The sequence below is a fragment of the Aptenodytes forsteri genome, unplaced genomic scaffold (assembly GCF_000699145.1).
Source record: "Aptenodytes forsteri isolate BGI_AS27 unplaced genomic scaffold, ASM69914v1 Scaffold189, whole genome shotgun sequence".
In the NCBI taxonomy this organism is placed as follows: Eukaryota; Metazoa; Chordata; class Aves; order Sphenisciformes; family Spheniscidae; genus Aptenodytes; species Aptenodytes forsteri.
The window spans coordinates 1,299,540-1,308,190 of record NW_008794490.1 but is presented as its reverse complement, the minus strand read 5'-3'; positions in this window follow the sequence as shown (position 1 = coordinate 1,308,190).

Below are 8,651 nucleotides of genomic sequence, written 5' to 3'. Positions count from 1 at the left end.
CTCCAACAGGTCCATGTCTTTCTTATGCTCAGGGCTCCAGAGCTGGATGCAGTATTCCAGGTGGGGTCTCACTAGAGCAGAGTAGAGGGGCAGAATCACCTCCCTCGACCTGCTGGCCACGCTTCTTGTGATGCAACCCAGGATATGTTTGGCCTTCTGGGCTGCGAGCGCACATTGCTGGCTCATGTCCAGCTTTTCATCCACCAGTCCCCCCAAGTCCTTCTCGGCAGGGCTGCTCTCAATCCCTTCATGCCCCAGCCTGTATTGATACCGGGGGTTGCCCTGACCCAGGTGCAGGACCTTGCACTTGGCCTTGGGAAGGAAGGCAGCATAACCATAAAGAAACACAAATTCTTTTCTTCATGCTCCTCAGCTAATATTTATTAAACTTTTGGTGGCTTCTGATAGAATAGAAGCAAAAATCCCACCAAGTTCTTATCCACACCTTAGCAACTTAGCCACTATAAAAAATATGGAAGTCTACACAGTGTCAGTATGTTCTTCTCTCTAATATGTAATATCACTAATTTAAGAAAGAGAAGTTATGTTAATACTTCATTCTTTCTTCGACCCCCCAAAAGAAAGAGCTTTCCCACCATATACCCCACATATACTCCCTGCAAGAGATTTAATTAATTTTTTCCACACCTTAGCAACTTAGCCACTATAAAAAATATGGAAGTCTACACAGTGTCAGTATGTTCTTCTCTCTAATATGTAATATCACTAATTTAAGAAAGAGAAGTTATGTTAATACTTCATTCTTTCTTCGACCCCCCAAAAGAAAGAGCTTTCCCACCATATACCCCACATATACTCCCTGCAAGAGATTTAGTATTAATTTTTTTAATTCAAAAATAGACTTGAAAAGAGATCAGTTCAGAAAAATGTTTCCTTATAATTAAATAAAGGAATGTTTTTTGTGGAAAAGCATATTTGGCTGAAAAAGTCTATCTGACTCTATAGTCATTTTTGTGTTGCTCTAGGCTCCCAAAGTCATCAATGGAAATGGGCCTCTCTAGATGTGATGCAAAGCAAGAGACAACTTAGCCATTCTGAATTGCCTTCTGGAGAAATCAGTCTCACACACTGACTACAGATGGAGTTTAGGGAAATTAAAGTCTCCAAGATAAGTAAGCCTTCCTGAATATTCTCTAAGCATTCTTGAAAATGTTGCCTCATGACTTTAATGCAATTTATTTTTCCTTCTCATAGATACCTCAGTAATCTTTTGAAATTGTGTTGTGACAGGTAATTAGTGAGCATTTTCTGTGTCTTGTCTGGCCATAACATCTTCTACGCCTAAATTTATTTACTGCTTCTTCAGCCTGTTTTACTCTTTTCCCTTGTTCCAGAGAGATCATTACGAAGTCTGGAGACTTCTGATGCCTTTGAATGTTTTCTAGGCCATGTTCCCATGTATAATCTATCTTTCTAACGTCTTGATTGTATAAGAATTAGCAATGTTCTCTTCTAGAATCTCTATAACAGCCCATTCAAAGACAATGTTCTTTGCAACTGGTGTTGTATGAAATTACAATTATGAATAAACTTTAATGATGAATATCATGTTTTCCTAACCGAATGAAGATCTTCAAACTCCATTCAGCTGGCTGTTCTGTATCTGGCAGTAGCAACTGCAATTACAGAGTCACTGAAAAAGGCACTTTAGTAGAGGAGTGATAATGACAAGAACCGTCTCACACCATATTCACAGGGAAAGCTTCTACTCTGAGACCTCTGCCTGTCTTAAGGCAGTGCTGGCAATTTTTTTCTTCTATAGTTAGAAGTTTATTACTCCATTGTCACATCTGAAACATTTTTTTCTTCAGTAGAAGTGCTATGCTTGTATTTTACTGGTTTACAAAATTTAGTAAGTCTTAGGGGTGAGGATTTACTAATCAGTGTTGGCAATGCACTTTTGCAAAAGTGTTTTTCTTTCATTCATTAGAACTAGTGAGGATCGATGAGTAGCTGATAATTTTTAAATACTATAAATAAAACCAGCTTTCTTTGTTTGGGACAAATTTCAGTCGCCCAGAAATGTTCCATTTCTACTCATTCTCAAGGCAGTTTCCTGTGCTGAGGCAAAGGTTTCCCAATGAGCCTTCCTTAGCTTTTTGTCATATTCTGCCTTTGAAGACATGGCCTGTTAAAATGCTTGGACAACCATGTTTAAGAACACAGTTATTAGGGCTGTGAGAAAAAAATTAAAATATTTTTTGCACCCTTTTTATGCTCTATTCTTCCTTCTGCTTTTCTGATACAAAATGCAGATTAAAACTAAAAATATTTTTTTTCTTTTTTCTTTTTTTTTTCCTAATGGTTGCTTTTTATGAGGACACTAACTTTTTGTCAAAAATAGCACATAAAAATTAGAAGTTTTCAGCAGAAAAACTGGAAAACAGATATCAATTTATTGGTTTATTTGATCTATAGTTTTTGAGGTATTTTGTCAACAGTCACCTACTCATTGCAAGGTTCTCAGCCAGATATATCTCCAAAGTATGCTTTGGCTAGAAACTTCTACAGTGCATCACAGTGGCTGATGGAGTGGGAAGACTATAGTTCATTACAGGAGATATAACTTGGTATTAGTACTGTGAAGAGGTGACATCTAGGAAGTCAGAGTCATTGTATAGCTTGTCACTGCATAACTTCCACTGGATGTCATTGTGCCAAAATCTTCAAAAACTCTCTTTTCCTGATTTCCTCAGTACCTGGTACATGTGAGGTTACCTGGGATGAGCTGGGAGAAGCTATTTTGGACAAATGAGTGCTGTTACCTTAATGTCTGCTAATTTCCAATCTAGAGCTTTCTGCTTTGCAGCTGAAAATGTTATTGATTCTTATTTCTAAAGATATAAAAAATGGATAGCCATATTCATGAATATTGAAATGATTTGCAACACAGTCTGCTTAACAATTTATAGTGCTTTCATAAAGTCTTTTTGAGTAAGTTTATCTCTTATGCTAGCAGATGTGTAGTGGCATAATTCATTATGAGTATGATTCTTGGAGTGTTTAGGCTTTTGTTTCAGTGATATTGGAAGTTGTACACACTCTCTTTCGGGTGGAATTTAAGAAAAAGTTAACAATGTTTTGTATTTCCTCCTATATGTGCAACATTACCCTTTTGTAATTGCATTCTTAGCTTTCAGCCATTCAAAACACATAATTATGTATTTACAGGTTTAGAAATGTTAATTTTCACTATATGGGAAAACATTTGCTCGAATAAGATGGGTGTCTTCCACAGGCACTGTACAGGCAGGTATTTTGGGTCAAATGTAGTCAGTAGCTGTTAGCTTCATAGAGGACTCAGAGTGCTAAAAGAGTAATCTAAAATGGTGGCATTGAAAAATCCAGTTAATAGTGATAGATGTCTAAATCTTTCCAACGTAGTGCCGACAAAACTGAGAATTCACTGCTAACAGGGAAAATGAAAAATGTAAGTGATTAATTCTTTTGACTGCATCCTTTTTTACAGTCTCTCATAATTAATCTGTAGGTTTTTTGAAACGGCTATTTAAGTGGAGGCTGTTTCACATATTCCTGCCAATGATCATATTAGGTGACTATTCCTGTCAATGTTCTTGTTATATTTTAGGGTCAATTGTCTGCATGTACTAGGTAAACACACTAACATTGCTATGTCTCATAATATATAGCTGTTTTTCATCCAAATGAAAAGTTACTAATGTTCCCTTACAAACAGCTATATATGTCTAGATATATATGTAAATTTAGGGAACAAATATTTTGTCAGGTAATGTGGGGTTGCAAACAGCATGCAGATGCTGCTTGCACAAAAGGTCACATATGGCTTATGCATAATACGGAAAATACAGTAAAACTGCAAAATATTTAGACTGCTAGAAAAGGCATATGACACTGTGGGCCTGAGCACCCATTTCAACTTTTTCTAATGACTTGGACTACTTGTCAAAACCATGGACATTTCTTGGACCCCAAAATGACATTAATGTTAACATTCCTGATATGTCTGAATTTACGTATTTATTAAAGCAGTATTAATACCCGACATTTATCAAACATACCTCCTCGGGCATCTCAGATTGGATCTCATGCCATATTACTTGAACTAATGAAAAAACAACATGCATGATAGCTTGATTTCAGATGGTACATCCGATTTCCAAATAGCTTGTTTTTGATAGATCCAATTAACAAATCTATAATAAACCCATCACAAAGCACAAGTCTTTGAAAAAATTGTTTATAATAATTCCATATTACAGAACAAACAGGATCTAGAAATGCATGAAGACCACCAGTGTTAGTGACACTAATACACAAAGGGAACTCATCTCCTTTTTTAATCTTTTCGCCTTTCTACAATAGAATAGCTGTAATGACATTAATTTAGACTGTAGATAAAGAATAGCTTCATATATGGTAGATCAGATCATTAGCTGGAGAAAATGTTAATCTTTTAATTGCTTTCTGTGGCAATGTATCTGGCCCAAAGCAGATGAACTTGTAACAGATTCAAATATTCCCTCCTTATAAAAAAAAATACTTAATAATGTTAAGTAGTTTTATCTCTTGTGATAAATAATTTCAAAATTATTACATGTGAGAAACATTTCCAGAGATACAAGGAATCAGACTGTCTCACCAGAAGATCCAGGGCTGAACGAGTAGCATTGATCTCTAGTGGTGGGATCTGACAGAAGCACAAATGTAGGTGATCAGCTAACACCTTCTGAGGCTGAGATAAGAAAAGACTAATTCAGAAGTATGGTTGTGCCTTTGATCTGTCTTTGTTTTTCAAATGATGAGGTTAAACTCTGGTCAAAAATTTGCATTCTTTTAGGGTGAGATGGCTTTAATGCACTTTGAAAATGATAGGAGGTTCTGTCAGCCTCAGAAAGTTTCTCCTGAATTTGCTGACAGAACAGTCAGCAAAGTGAATTGAATGGCCCTGGGGAATGTTTTAGATGTTATCTAGTGTTTAGTGTAATTGATAATATAATTGCATTTGTGTGATAGCATTAAACTTTCAAAAACTACCTTTTCCTATGTTCCCATTTTTATAAATTTCTGAAGCAAAGCAAAACTAGAAATACTAAGTCAGTTACCTGAACGTGCCTTTCCTTTCTTCTTCTGATATCAGTGGAAAATTAAGTCAGGTAAAATATGATGGACTGAACTCTGTTAAACAGTCAATAAAATGAGCACCATCTTGCATTTCCCAGTAGTGTAAGTGACCAAAGGTTGCACCTGACACAAAGAACCTAAATAGATTGTGGACATTAACAGTAGCAGAGTTTGTTGCACATATTGAAAAAACAATTTCATTTTGTTCCAAGAGGTTTATTTATAGTGAATAATATATTTGGAATAGATATTTTTAATACGCAGTAACAAACAAGTTGCGTGTGTATTATAGTATAATATGGATATCTTATAAATGTCAAAAGATATTGCCTTTTTTACAGCATATAATATGTTAAACTAATTTGAAATATGGGAAAAATACCTATTCTTTTGGTTGCTTAAAAGTTCGGTATATTCTTTCCATTGTGTGTCATGCATAGGTGGTGAACTTTAAACTTATTTAGGAAAATTCTTATTCTTTTTAGTCATAAGTTTCTTTAAGTAGAGCTTGATTAAAAATATATTTAAATTGTACTAAATGTTGATTTTAACAGTGCATTCTAAAATCATTCTATGTCAGATTTTAAACACAAAATACCTTTCTAGTTTTTATATTTGGCAGAGAATGAGCCTTTGGTTTATGTGAAAACAATATATTTTAGGGACATTACATGACTTTATGAATCTCAACTCAGTTTTGCATACCCATGTTGCATTTCTGCTGAATCCTGCCAGTTCAGAAAAGGTTCAAATAAGAAGGCAAAATAGATTGCTTACCCAGATCATATTCCTGGATTGGTGTCTATGGTGGCATTAAAGAATAATTCTTCCTGTCAACTCATATAGTCTCAAAGTGTATTTTTTAAAACTTTTATAAAATGACCTTAACCTGAAATCCAAGTTCACCTATGGAAAGTTAAGCTTTAACTCCCACATATTAAGGGTTTAACCTAGAGGATTTGGGTTTTTTTGTATTTGGTGTTTTGTTTTTTTTTTAACTGTGATTTATTTGAGTGCTGTAAGGGTGTTAAAAAAGTAAATGATGTTGTATAGCCTCTCACAGGATTCCTTGGTCTGCTTACTGAAATTTCATTTACTGAAAGGTAAAGAACAAACTGATCTTAAATGGATAATAGACTGTAGGTCTGAAGAAGGGTTTGTGTGCCTAAAAGCTCATCTATGTCTTTCATTGATGTCTGTTGGTCTAATAAACTACAATTGTTCTCTGTAAACCCCGCCAAGTGAGTGCTAAGCCCATGCACAGGCTAAATCAAGCTAGAATTTGAAATGCCAAGAATTTCTTAAGAAACTGGTTTTGTTTTCTTTCATTTAATTCCAAGCACCATGACTATTTTAAGGACAAACAGGAAAAGTTAATATGAAGCTTTAACATTTGAATTACCCAACTAATAATTTTTTAAATATATTTAATAGGTAAAAAAATGTGTTCTGCACGTCATATTCTGTATAAAAGTGAGTTTTTGGCAACAGTACTGTTTAATTCCCCAGGGAAGATGTCTGGAAGAGACCCTGCCTGGAAACTCTCTATCATAGTGACTGCAGAGTTTGGAATCAGAACCTGGCAGTGCAATTAGAAATGAAGCCTTGTTTTTTGAATGAGTATGTATCTTCTAAACCAAAAAAAACACCTTCATCTTCCAGCCAGCTCCATTTTGTGCATGAAAATCTGCATTGCTAGCAATGGACACAGTGGCTCCACTAACATGGGAAGACCACTGGAACCTCAGCTGGGGTAGACTCCAAATGTGTGATTCTCTTTTGTGAAAATTAGTTGACAGGAACCATTTAAAACCACCCCCTTCACATGCTTACTCACAATCTCTTTCCCAATACAATGACAGCATGATTTTGACAGCCTGTTAGACTTTATAGTGCTTGAAAACTAACAGTGTTGAACAACTGACTTTGGGTTACTGTGAGATGGAAACAGAGCAGAAGTCAATGAAGATTATACAGTTTGATTGTTTCATAAAAGATCTATGAGAACTGAAAATAATATAATTTTTATTGGCAGGCTAGTGGTACTTAAAAATGTGACATAAAGAGTGTGAAAAAGCATGGAAAAACATCTGTGTTATCAAGAACAAGACTAGAGCATGAACAACTACTGATTTAATTAGAATGGTCTTGTAAAACATAAATTGCTAATATTAACTTGTACTTTATGTGTCATTTCCTTTCTTTGCAGCATATGAGGGCTGGCAGATCAGTTCAAGACACAACTTGTTCTTGCACTCTTTTCAGTAAATGCTGACATAATTGGTTTTCCCCATATTCAAAAGTAGCTACAGTTGCACTATACTAAATGAAGAGAACAGTAATATTAGAAGAAAAAAATATAATGGACATAATTGTAATCTGAGAATTTCCTGGGAGAGTGAAGAAGCTGACAGCCAGACATTAACAGTGTTTTTTTGTTTTGTGAAATTATGGAGAAATCTTATGTCATGAACAGTTGTTATATAAAATCCAGTTTGATATTAACCTATTTTAAGTGTTTCATTATTGTATAAGGGAATATACATATTTAGTGGGCCATAATAAAGAAATACTCTCAAGTCACCTTTCTAATATTAACCATGAACAAACATTAGAAAAATAAACATTTATTTCTTCTCAGAATAAGTTCTCACCTTCGAGCTATATGTATTTCTACTCAGAAGAGATAAACTGGCATTCACATATACAGAGTGAGACCCAGCAAAATTTCTTTGCGTTAACAAAGGTTGATGATGATGTTATTGGGTTTAGAAAAAGGAAGCTTACTTGGTTATGCTACTCAAGGGAGAAAGTGTGTACATCTGCATGTCACTATGTGACAGACATTTCTGAAAGTCTCTCCTTGTAGGCATAACAGTGTTTTGTCTTTTTTCCTATCCAGTTTTCCCCTTGAAACAGATTTCAGTTTTACCACTTAAAGTGAATTGATTTGCTTTTATGAGTTACTATAAGGTCTGAGTTTTTAAAGCTGAATTAATAACGTTTATTAAGTAGTGATAGAATTCATAAAATTAATGAATATCATGCTATCATGCATAATATTAGTATCATACTTCATTTCAAAGAGAGAGATAGCTATTTTTGAAAAAAAAAAAAACAAACCCAACAATATATTATTATTGCTATTCATATATTACAGTAATGGAAACTTTTTAAGGTATACCTTATAAACACTGAATACCCTAGAGCAGGCTGAAAAGTAGCACAAAGCTGATTATTAGAGACATTCCAAGGCACTAGCTTTCTAGCTTGCTTGGCCTCATACTGTGCTTCTAATGTATTTTACGTATCGTATAACCTAAGCATGACATTAGTTGAAATTCAACTCTCATAGTCCAGTTTATTAAAGCTGAAAGGTAGGCAAATGTTGATTTTCTATCAAGGATAGTCTTTTTGAAATTACACAGGTCTTGATTCAGTATTTACGTATTTAACTACCTTGAAATGTGTTTAAATCTTTATTTGCTTAACTAAAACTACTTTTATTTTTTCATTAAAAAATAACC